Consider the following 13,561-nt stretch of genomic DNA (forward strand, 5'->3'; position numbering starts at 1 on the left):
AACTTATGCTTATGTTTTATTATATAAAATTGGCACAGTAAAGAGTGGGACACTTTAACTCACGGGCACAACCATTTTCAATATTTCTAACATGAAGATGAATTACTATATGTGTTAAATATGAGCCCTTACTAAGCATGTAATCTAGTGGGTTCCAATACAAATGACTCTACTGAATTCAAACAAAAAATGGTTCTCATTTGACATGACTGATTATGGTATTTCCTCAATTCTTCTTTGGCAATGATACCTAAATATTTAAGTTGCAGCCAAAATAATTTTTCAGATGAAATGGAGATGAATCTCTTAAGTGTTTTGTATCCAAACAGTGCTGAAACACTTGATGTGCATAAAAAACACACACACACACACAAAAAAAACAAAAACGTATTTTCTCTGGTCAAAGTTTTGTACCAAATGTCTGGAGTAATAAAGGTTAAAGGGTATATATTATATCACATAAAGCAAAGGCCCTGGTTGCCATAAAACAAATAGCATTCTACTTTCCTTTTGCTTGAGTCTCTTTTTTGAGCCCTTATTTTATGTGCCTCTGGTATAGGCAGTGTTTTCCAAATAAAGGACATCCCCTAGAATAACAATCTCAGGACTAACTTGGCACCCTCAAAGAGGTGATGTTGCTTCTTTACTCAACCTTAGATTCCACATATCTCAACTGGCCCCATATTTGGAAGATAATAATGAATATTGTTGAAAATATTGAAAACAGGTTATCACCGATTTAGTTTCCCACACTTTAAGATGAAAGGTTATACCTAAAACCAGTTATGACTTAATGCAATCATTACCTATAGACATTTCTATTTTATGATTTTGGTCTCTCCATCCAGACCTAAAAATAAGGATGTTACTGATGTGATAGCTACCTGTACATTCCCAGGATTTTAGATGCACTATAAAGTTTATAGGTTGATGATAAATCCTCAGTCAGATTGTATCATTTCTGGAGCCCATTGAGAAAATGTTTTGATGCGATGTTTAAAAACAAAACAAAACAAAACACCCCAGAAAATTCTTCCTTTGTTAAAGTGGTTTCATTTATTAATTTATTTTAAAATGTTTCTTGGCTACCTAATATATGCCAGGCTATCTGCTAATGCTGTGGGTATGGTAATAAAGAAAATGAGGAAAACTTCTATTTTCAGAGTTTATGATATAGACAGAAAAATAGGTAACAAACAAGGTAAATGAGTAAAATATATAGTATTTTAATATTTATAAATGCAAATAAAAAAATAAAGCTGTGAAAAAGTACAGAAAGTCAGAAGAGTATAATTTTAGATAGACTATATAGGGGATATATTTGATATATAAGAGAAAGGAAATGATCAAACAAGCCATTTAGTCTCAAAAACAAATAAAAGTAGAAAGAATTATCATTTATCACACACTTATAAGCTGTAAATTTTTACAAAGCTGGTAACAATTTTACAAAGTCATAGCACCAAGTCCTGTCAGGGATTCAGGTAAAAGGAAACACTTATATTTGCCTAAATGCTTTGTTACAGTTTCTAGAAGCAATCTGGCATGTAAATTATACAGTTAAAGTTCACATGACCTTCATATATCTGTCCACTTTTATGTTTCTTCTACATAATTATATACATATATTTATGTAAATGTATATGTATAAAAACAATGTTGAATGCATTTTTTCATTATTTTTGGCATGTTTTAATTTTTGAAAGATTTTTTAATTAAAATACAGCTAACATACAATATTATATTAGTTTCAGGTGTACATACTAGTTGTTCAACAGTACACACCTAGCTCTATGCAGCGTTATTACCACATTATTGATTTTATTGTATGCTAAAGAAGTGATCACCATAAGTCCAGCACCCATCTGACACGGTACCACACTATCACAATATTATTGATCTTTTCCCCCTTTATAAAATTTTCATTTACAGTGGACATTCAATATTGGTTTATATTAGTTTCAAGTGTGCAGCATAGTGGTTAGACATTTATATAATTTAGGAAGCAATCCCCCTAACTAGTACCACCTGGCATTATACATAGTTTTTACCATATTATTGATTATATTCCCTGTACTTTATATCCCCAGGATTATTTTGTAACTACCAATTTGTATTTCTTAACACCTTTACCTTTTTACACTGCCACCAACCCCATAACCCATCTATCACCCTGCTAGATCTAATACCCATCTGACACCATACATAGTTATTACAATATTATTGACTATATACCTTATGCTATACCCTACATCCCCATAATTACTGTGTAACAACCAATTTGTACTTAGAATTTATCCTGTAGTAAACATTACTGGGCCACAGTTATATATAAACTCACACTTATATATAAACTATAGTCATGCATTCTGGATGCTAACTACAAAGTCACAGTGTTCTTTATTTCAAGCAACTGAAATTGTTAAAAATCCAAAATTTCTGAAATATTTTCATTTTTTTAAAAGGATGCGCATCCTTCTAAGGACTTGAGGAAAAAGAGTAAAGCCGGTTTTGACTTTATTCCCTATCTGAATATCTGGAGTAATTTTGCTTCAATGCGACTTTGAAAGTCAGAGATCCTTGCTTTTCCCTCCATCAGCTGAAAGCAATGTAGCATTAGAATTCTCTGCCCATCCTATTAATAGATTTTCAACTGAAGGAAAAGAAATTCAAGGCCTTTTTTAGATCTTGGAGAATTTTACAGCAGTATCACCAGCAAGAGACCTCAGAAAAAAGCACACAAAGCAAAATGTACTTTTTGATGTGATAGGAGATTTAGTGTGCTTAGTAAACTCTTTATACTGATGGAGAATATTTTTTTTCTCAAGCTGCCAACAAAACACATACATTATCTTTTTCCTATATATTTTAAATAAAAACAGAAATATTTTAAAATCTTAAGAGAATAAATGAGCATTTTAATAGTTCACGAACATATAATTGGAAATTAATATGCATTTAGTTTGGATTTCTATCCTATGAATATAGTATAATTAATTACTTGTCAACATGAAAGCTTATTTAGGGGAGTAATGATTGTGTACTATATCAATTAGTTCTTTTTTTTTACTAATTACTAAAATTTACATGCAAACAAATCAACCAATCTTTGTAAAGCTCTAACATAATATAATTATGAAAAGTATCTAAATATTGCATCTTGGATTGACTCTGCAAAGAGTCCAAAACTAAGCATAACTATCCACTAATTTCTGAAGATGGAATAGTGAAAAAAATAGAGATAAAATTATGTTGCCCCACATGGAAATAAGATCTTTACAAATTATGAATGCTAGTGGGTATTTAATTTTTCCCTCCTACATTTGGTCTCCTTTCTCATTAGCCAAATTTTAGTGTTCAGTGATATGAGATTATATTTGATCCATAACTCTAAGGGTAGTGTCTAAGAGACAAAACCTGTGGCTATCAATCAAGGCTATATAACAACGGTTTTGAAAAGACATTTTACTTATATCCAGGTTTGTGAAAATTCAAATAATAAGACACCTTTAGATACTAATTGAGTAGGACTAGGAAGACATTGTTAGCATCGATAATGTTTTTTAAGGTCCACACATCATTATAATATAAAACCAGTATTGAAAACCACAGGATTAAACTTTTCAAGATAATCCTATCAAACTTGGCAAGGTGATTGGTTCAGTGTACATCTTCACAAACTAATCAACAAGATGAGAGGCATTATTTAGTATGCAAAATTGGAAGCAAGAGTAAAAATCAATATGGAAATCAGAACATTGCCTGGTGAGTCTGGGACACAAATTATCTTTCTTCCTCTTAAAAGTTTGGTGCATGAAACTGCTTCAGTCACTCCAGGATGAAGTCAACACAAAGAGAATTACAGAAATGCTTACTTAGTCTTATCCATCATTTGCAGTGTATTCAAACTTGATCATTTTCAGTTGAGCCAATAACAACCAAAACCCTTTACTTTTTTGGATCAAATTTGAGTATAATATTCTCTTACTTAAACTATTTGACTGATATAAAAAATAAAGGTCTTTTAGGCCTTGCTTTGTCATTTAATATGGTTCCCAATTACATTTTTTGGCCTCATCCTTTATGGTCATTCTTTCTTTTTATTTATTTATTTTTAATTTTCTAATTACACTTGACATTTAATATTATTTTACATTAGTTTCAAGTATACAGAATAGTGATTGGACACTTACATGATTTATGAAGTTATCCCCCAATTAGTCTAGTACCCACCTGGCACTACACATAGTTATTTCAATATGACTGACTATATTCACTATACTGTACTCTATATCTGTTACTAGTTTATAACTACCAATTTGTACTTCTTAATGCCTTCTCCTTTTTCACCCGTTCACCCAACCCCCCTCTCATCTGGTAACCATCAGTTTGTTCTCTGTATCTTTGAGTCTGTTTCCCTTTTGTTTGTCCACTTATTTTGTTCTTTAGATACATATAAGTGAGATCATATGGTATTTTTCTTTTTCTAAATAAACTGTAAGCCATTCCCATGTAAACTCAGGTTGTACTCTTGAGTTTCACCTTGGTTACAAAACCTGTCTCTGTGTATGACCTTGGACCCTGCCAAATAGTCCGGTTATCTCCTGCCTTTTTTTTTTTTTTTTTAATCAGCAATACATTTCTCCAGTCTTCCTTTTCTAGGATATAGAGTATAATCTCTTGAATTAGTGAAGAGGAACAAACCCAGTGTATAATCTCTTATTGGTTTGGGCAAGAACATTAAAGCAGACAAAATACTTTGGACTAGTCTAATTGAAACAACTAAGACATTTTCTTAATCCCAGGGATATTGATTTTGATACTATCCTTACAGCACTAGGGACAGTTTTTCCATCCCCTTCTGCTGAGGCACATAACAGAATTTCATGACATCATTGAAGTTCCTTTGCAACAATTATTTATGAGTATGATAATCAATGCAGATGTTTTCCTAACTCTTTTATTGTCAAGCAAAGGGGGGTGGCTTTTCCTGAATAGTCTTTTTCTATTTTCTTCTTAACTGATTTAAGTAATATTTAAATAAGCATCTTTTCAGACCTCAGACTTAATTTAGAACATTTCATGGAAAGAAAACTGTAGAAAGCATCAAAGAGCTAGATATTAGCTCATCCTAAATTCTTTCCCCTTCATATTTGTATATGAAAGGGTCATGGCCTGGACAATCCCTAATACTCATAGTATCAGGGGTATTTTAAATAAAATGAATTCTCTTAAGGTTTGAATAGCTAAAGTTCCCTGCTCTTGTGATCTCATATAGTTATTGCCCCAAGATCCTAGATATCATAACAGAGTTGAATTGGGGTGAACACTGAGTCATTGAGGGGTTAATATTGTAGGTATTCAGGATTTCTTGATTTGGAATTCTGCAATCTTAAATCATGTAACCAAGCCCAGTCCAATCATGACATTTCAATAATATTTAAGAAGTGATTTATTGTATTATAGTTGTTGCTCAGCTAGTAAAACAATTTCAGCATCTTATTTAAATAATAATTTGAAAATGTCTTTCTAATAAATCAATCTAAAACATAACAACTTTTGTGAAAATCATATTTATATATTTTTCATCAAAGTAGCATTCTTAATGAGTGCAATGATGGACTGAACAATCAATTGTATTGTTAATCTTTCATTCTGGCACCCCATTCTGTTTATTACAATTATGATACTTCATGGATATTATGAATTCTACATATGATACACTAGCTTATGCATTTTTAACAAGACAAATTGTGCTGAAAAAATACACTATTATGATGAAACATCAATAAGCTAAGGGCATGAATTCTGACATAAATGTATATTTTTCAAAGAAAATCAATAATGTTTTATTTCAGTTGGTCATTTGTAAGACAATGTTTTTACTAGCCTTTAAGATAGTAAAACATAATTTAAGGATCACCCAATGTAATTAAATAAAGCACTCCAGCATTTATAGAACACATTTGTTTTCATGGTGACATGAAATTTACCAACTCAGGAAAAATCAAACATAAACAATTTATTAAAATTATATGCATTTAAATAAGACAGTAAAACAAATGAAGTTATTGAATTTGCCTTTATATCTTTTTCTAGCTTCTAAGAATTTCCTTTTTCTCAATAATTTCATCTTTTGATACATAAAAAACATAAATACAAAATTAATGAATTCTTATGAAATGAAAATATTTTCCATCCAGTAATTTGATAATTTCAAACATGATATATATTTGTGTGTGTGTTTAATAAAGCCATTGATTTCTGCTGTAATCCCTATTACTTACATTGTCTTGCTAAGACAAAAGGATTAAGAAAATAAAAAATAAATATGAGCTAATGCCAACAGAGAGAAGTGTATATATGCATTATTATTTACATAGGCCATTATATACAAGAACAAACAAACAAACAAAAAACCTGTACTGCCATTTGTGACAACATGGATGGATCTTGAGATTCTTATGCTAAGCAAAATAAGTCAGGCAGAAAAAAATCAAGAACTGTATGATTTCACTCATTTGTGGGATATAATACTAAAAGCAACAAATGATCAAGACAAACAAACAAAAACTCATAGACAGAGATAACAGTTTAGCGCTTACCAGAGCGTTAAAAATATGGTCTATTTTGCTGCACATTCCATGTGAGTTTAAGAAAAATGTGCATTCTGTTACTGGATAAAGCAGTCTTTGATGAGAGTTATATCTATACAGTTGCTTGACAGTGCTCTTGAGCTTCACTATGTCTTTACTGATTTTCTGTCTTCTCTATCTGTCCATTCTGATAAACGGGTGTTAGTGTCCTAAACTATAATAGTCAATTAATCGATTTCTCTCTGTATTTCTATCAGTTTTTGCCTCATCTATTTTCATGCTATGTTGTTAGGCACATGCATATTAAATATTCTTATGGCTTCTTGAAGAATTGACTCCTTTATCATTATGTAATACCCCTTTTTATTGCTAGTAATTTTCCTTGTTCTTATAGCTACTTCTAGCTTATTTTTTATTACAATTAGCATAGTATATCTTTCTCCATCCCTTTATTTTAAAAATATATATGTCTTTATATTTAAAATTAACTTTTTATAGATCTCTTATAAAGAGGCCTTGTTTTTTGACTCTAAGAATATGTGTCTTTTAATTGCTATATTTAGACGATTGACATTTAAAGTGCTTATTGATATGGTAGGATTAATATCTAGTATATTTGTTACTATTTTTTCCCTTTCTTTGTTCCTTTTTTTGTCTTTCACTCTTTTTCTGTCATTGATACTTTTAATTTAAAATTATATATATGTATATATATGTGTATGTATATATATATACACATATACATATATATATATATGATTCTATTTTCTCTTATTTTTTAGCATATCAATTATTCTTTTTTAAGTTGTATTTAGTGTTTGCCATAGATTTGGTGAAGTACCTTCACAGTTAAAGTCTACTTTCAAATAGCACTATACCATTTCATGGGTGGTACGACTACTTGGTAATAACAAAATATTCCTAATTCCTTCCTCCTATCCCTTGTATTATTATGAATTATATGTATTCATAAATACAAAATAAAATACATTGTTACTATTAGTTTTTCATTTTCCACTATATCAATTAAAAATAAGAAAAAATTAGTAAGAAAAATAAAAGGTTTTTTTACCTTCACTTATTTTTTCTCCAATATTTTCTCTTTCTTTATGTAGACGCAAGTTTCTAATCTATGTTAATAGTCTTCTCTGTGCAGAATTCTCTTAACATTTCTTCTAAGACAGATCTACTGGCCAAAAGTTTGTTTAGTGATTTTGTCTGAGGAAAATCTTTATTTCTCCTTCAGTTTTGGAGGAAAGTTCCTCAAAATACAGAATTGTATATGGTGGTTTTATTCTATCAACAGTTTAAATATTTCACTTCAGTGTCTTATTGCTTAAGTGGTTTCTGAGGAGAAGATTAATGTATTTCTTACCTTTGCCTCTTTATAGGTACATTTTTGTTTGTTTGTTTGTTTGTTTGTTTGTTTGTTTGTTTTTCTGTCTTTCAAGATTTTTTTTTCATCTTGGATTTTCTGAAATTTGATTACGATATGCCTACATGTAATTGGGAGTGGGACATTCTTCTTACTTGGTGTTTTCTGAGATTCCTGGATCTGTGGTTTGATGCCTAACAATAATTAGGGAAATTTTCAGTCATTTTTCAGAAATTTATTCTCTTTATTCTCTTTCTTGGATTCTACTATGGGTAAATTATATTTTTATAGTTGTTTCACCATTCTTAGATATTCTGTTTTTTTTTTCTTTCTTCTTCTTATTTGTAGTCTTCTATCTCTTTGCGTTTAAACTTTGAAAGTTTTTATTGACATGTTTTCAAGCTCAGAGATTCTTTCTTCAGTCATGTGTAGTCAACTGATGAATCCGTCAGCGATATTGTTTATATCTGGTACAGTGTTTTTGATATCTAGCATTTATTTATTTATTTATTTCTTAGAATTTCCTTCTGTCTGCTTACATTGCTCACATATACTTGCATACTATCTACTTTACCCGTGAGATCCTTTAGCATACTAATCATAGTTGGTTTAGATTCACAATCTGTTAATTCCAACATCCTTGTTACATTGGAGTCTGGGTCTAATGCTTGCTCTCTCTCTTCAAAAGGCTCTTTTTGCCTTTACGTGTGAGTATTTGAATCATGGACTGAATAAGGAGGAGCACCCTCACTGATGTCAGTGGGCATCATCCAATCTCTTTAAGGCCTGAGAAGAACACAAAGGGGAAGAAAGGATGAATTCTCTCCCTGTCTCAGCTTGAGCTGAGACATGCATTTTCTCTGGCACTTGGACATTGGCACTCGTGGTTCTGGTGCTTTGGACACAGACAGATATACTATCCACCCTCAATTTCAAATCGATATATACCTATTTAGACAAAACAGTCATGCTCTACTCTGCCAAACCTCTTTTATAAACTCACCTAACTCTTTTTTTTTTTTTATTCCTTTTCCTTTTTTTTCTTTTTTTTTTTTTTTTAATTTATTGGGGTGACATTTGTTAGTAAAATTACATAGATTTCAGGTGTACAATTCTGTATTACATCATCTATAAATCCTATTGTGTGTTCACCACCCAGAGTCAGTTCTCCTTCCATCACCATATATTTGATCCCCCTTACCCTCATCTCCCATCCCCCCACCCCCCACCCCCCTTACCCTCTGGTAACCACTAAACTATTGTCTGTGTCTATGAGTTTCTGTTTCTCATTTGTTTGTCCTGTTCTTTTGTTGTTTTTGGTTTATATACCACATATCAGTGAAATCACATGGTTCTCTGCTTTTTCTGTCTGACTTATTTCACTCAGCATTACACTCTCAAGATCCATCCATGTAGTCACAAATGTTCCTATATCATCTTTTCTTACCGCCGAATAGTATTCCATTGTGTATATTTCTCCAAAGAGGACATACAAATGGCAAATAGACATATGAAAAAATGCTCAACATCACTAATCATCAGAGAAATGCAAATAAAAACCACAATGAGATATCACCTCACCCCAGTCAGAATGGCCATTATCAACAAGACAAATAGTAACAAGTGTTGGAGAGGCTGTGGAGAAAAAGGAACCCTCATACACTGTTGGTGGGAATGCAGACTGGTGCAGCCGTTATGGAAGGCAGTGTGGAGGTTCCTCAAAAAATTACGAATAGAATTACCATATGACCCAGCAATCCCTCTCCTGGGTATCTACCCAAAAAATCTGAAAACATTTATAGATAAAGACACGTGTGCTCCAATGTTCATTGCAGCTTTGTTTACGGTGGCCAAGACATGGAAACAACCAAAATGTCCTTTGATAGATGAATGGATAAAGAAGTTGTGGTATATATACTCACCTAATTCTTATAGACAAGTTTCACAAAGTAATTTCTCTGTATGTTTTTATCATGAGGGTTTCTGATAAAATATAAATGAGTAATTCTAATCTGCTTGGATGGCTCCTAATGGTGGCTTACAAAATATATTTGAGAATTGTTCCATGTGTACTACTGTTCTTTCTGCTTATTAGTAGCTTTATTAAACCAGTTAGTTTACATAAATCAACATTTTGAGTTCATAGTGCTCTTTTCAGTCTTATCTGTGTGATTAACTCATGTGTTAAAGCAGAGTTATCCACAGTTAAAAGTGATACAATCATTTATATTTTTAAAAGAATAGTTCTTGTGTTTAGCCTGAAGAGAAGCTCTGAGTCAATGAGAGTTGAATTAGCCCTCATCTTTATCTTCTCTGTTAGAAGTCAATCATATCTGACTAAAAATTTGAAGATTATCAGTCACTGAAGAATCAAGGTAGACTTGGATCACTCTTCTATTATATTGAATTCATCTTATAATGATAATATATAGATAACAGGATACACACTTTCATTTTGTTTAATCTTATAACATCCATTCCAATTGTCTTCCCATTGGGAAGTCTTAGGCATTTTTGCTGCTTTTTATGAGAGCCAGAACTAAATATGGGATGATACTATAGGTGACCATGGGGTGACAGATTTGAATTCACTGGAGTTTGCCCTCTCAACTCAAACCGAAAAATAAAAGTCACAGAAATATATATATATATATATATATATATATATATATATATATGCCATTATAATAATTTGCTACTATTCTGAGGCAAATTTCGTATGGTCATGTGAAAAGATACTTCAGTCATACATATAGGTTTCATCTTTGTTTCCCAGAAATCTCACTCAAAACTTTATTTAAAGACATATATAGATTACTGATATCAATATTTAGAAAATATATGTGTGGTAAAATAATGCCCCCACCAAATATTTTCACATCTTAACCTTAGAACCTGTAGATGTATTACCTTACCTGGCAGGGACTTTGCAGGTATGATTAAATTAAGATCTTGCAATGTGGAGATTTTCCTTGATTATAAGATGAATTCAATATAATAGCCAGCATCCTTATAAGGTCAAGAGTCAGGAGATTCACTCTCTGAGAAGATGATAGTGTGACAGAAGCAGAGGTCAGAGTCAGAGAGAGATTTAAAGATGTTAAGCTGCTAGATTTGAAAATGGGAAAAGGGGAAGTAAACCAAGGAATGCAGGTGATCTCTAAAAAATGGAAAAGGCAAAGAGATGGATTCTTACCTAAAGCCTCCAGAAGTGACCAGCACTGCTATCACCATGATATTAATCCAGTGAGACTGACTTTGTACTTTTGACTTCCAAAACTGGAAGATGCTATATTTGTGTTGTTTTCAGTCGTTACTAAGTTAGGGACACATTGTTAGAGCAGTAATAGGGAACTGCTAGAACATGGAATACATCTCTCAAGCAGACATGCTTGGCCCATATAATAAGTCATAGAACCAGTATTCATGAAATTACAAAGAAACTGTAGCTAAAGATAGGTAATTAACTTGGAAGTTAATATCATAAAGTAAATAAATATAATGCTTTTGGAAATTTGAATGTGCTCTACTGAATAATTCATAGATCAAAGGAGATGTCAAAACTGATATATAAAAAACAAAAATAGTATAAATAAGTAGAAAGATATAGATAGCCTTAAATCTTACATTTAGAAATAATGAAACTTAAAAAAATACTGAACTAAGTCTTCAAAGTAAAACCTTAGAGAAAGAATATAAAAAATAAAAAAATAAATAAAAGTAAGTGAATGAGATGCTGAAGATATGTGAATAAATTAATGAAATAAGAAAGAAAAAAACAATAGTGAGGGATTTGTTTCCTGGTCAGCAAGAAGCCTTGTGAAAACAGTTGACAGAAAGCTGGTGAGAAAGAAAGAATAAATATATATATATATACAACCTTTTTTCCCCACTTCATGTCATTTCTCCTTGGCCACTGTTCCTCAAAAATTGTCCTTTTGCTTTTCCTTTACCTAGTTCATGTTCTTTGCCTAAGTCCTCAGTTTAGTGAGACTAATTTGAGCTAAACATATCCTTGACTCATGATGGCTCATGCTTAAATATAAGTGTATCTAAGCAAGACACACCTTTCTCTTCTTTTTCTTCAGGTTTTTCCTTTTTTCCTCCCTGGGCAACTTCCTCTAAGGACAATCTTGGCCCTAGGCATTGAAGACAATGTCAAAAAGGTTATCAACCAATCAATCTTTTTCCTTAGCTTTAGATTGTTGAGCTCCTGTTTGCGGGCACTTGAGACAGGGCTCAGCTTAGTTTCCCAATGCCAGTAAAGATGGCTTTGGCTTTGTGTAGCTCCTGCACATGTCTGTGGCATTGAACTCTTTTAAAAATTAAAAAGGAAAAGAAAAAGGAAGGAAAGATGTAAAGAAAGAAAATAAATAAAACAAGGTAAAGACACAATATCTAAAGTGTTCATTAACAGAGAAAATAGAAAGTACACATAACAATATGTTAGATGGAAAATATGTGTCAGGTAACCAGACAATATGTGTTGTATAAACTCTGTATTAGGAGAAAGACCAAGGTGATGGTTATGTGTTTACTATGGAAAAAAAATAGAAGTATTATATTATTTAGTATAGTATTTAATGTACCATGACATTTTATGGGGTTGTTAATCATGAAAACAAACAAACAAAAAAACTTTTATTTATGATTTCTTTAGGATTCTTCCTTCAAGATGACATGCACACAAATGTTGGGTAATAGACTTTAGAAACTGTAGACAAATATTTACTACAATTGTGATTATTTATGAATTTCTTATACTTTTTTATTTTTTGTAATTGGGGATATATTTGTTCAATAACACAACTTATCTCATTGTATTAGAAAAATTAATCACAGGCTATTTCTTTAAGAGAAATACAAAGTGTAGTTATTCATTTGAAATCTATTTATTTCTTATTGGTTGCGTGAAATCTAGTAGATGTAGAGCTATGCGTTAGACAACATTATTTCATGCATTTTAATACTTCAAGTAGCTCTTAAGTCAGAGGAAAGTGCATACGTATGTTAATTCCTTGCTGATACAATTAAAACTCCAGAAATCCAGTGAAACATATAGTTAGCATGGTTAATATCATATTTATCTTGAAGTAAATCAATTTGTTGATAATATAAATTTCTATTTACATTATATTTAAAACTTCTAGGAATCACAGACTACTCTTTAAATAACTTTTTAACCACAAAGCCAGTCATTATTTTTTTAAATACTCACATACTAAAAATAAATTATTACATGAATCTCAAAGAAATACACATTATTTCTGAATTTATCAACACCAGAATGACCTCTACTACTTGATCATATCGTGATATCAGGGAAATAACACAGGACTTTTACCTAAGGAGAGATGTGTGTAGAGGGTTAGAAAGATAAGTGTCACATCTCAGTTGCTTCCACTTTAGCTTTTCTCAAACATTTTTGTAAGCCTGCATAACTAACCATTCTCCTTTGCACATTTAGAAAATAAGGTTTCTATTTTTCTCTTACTTCACTTACAAAAGAAAACAAAAATAAATTAAAGCTATCCGGCTTCTATTATTCACATTTAACAGTTTAACTCATTCTAAGAGAAATTGTCTATGG

This window comes from Rhinolophus sinicus, linkage group LG03 (genome assembly GCF_036562045.2).
Source record: "Rhinolophus sinicus isolate RSC01 linkage group LG03, ASM3656204v1, whole genome shotgun sequence".
NCBI classification, from domain to species: Eukaryota; Metazoa; Chordata; class Mammalia; order Chiroptera; family Rhinolophidae; genus Rhinolophus; species Rhinolophus sinicus.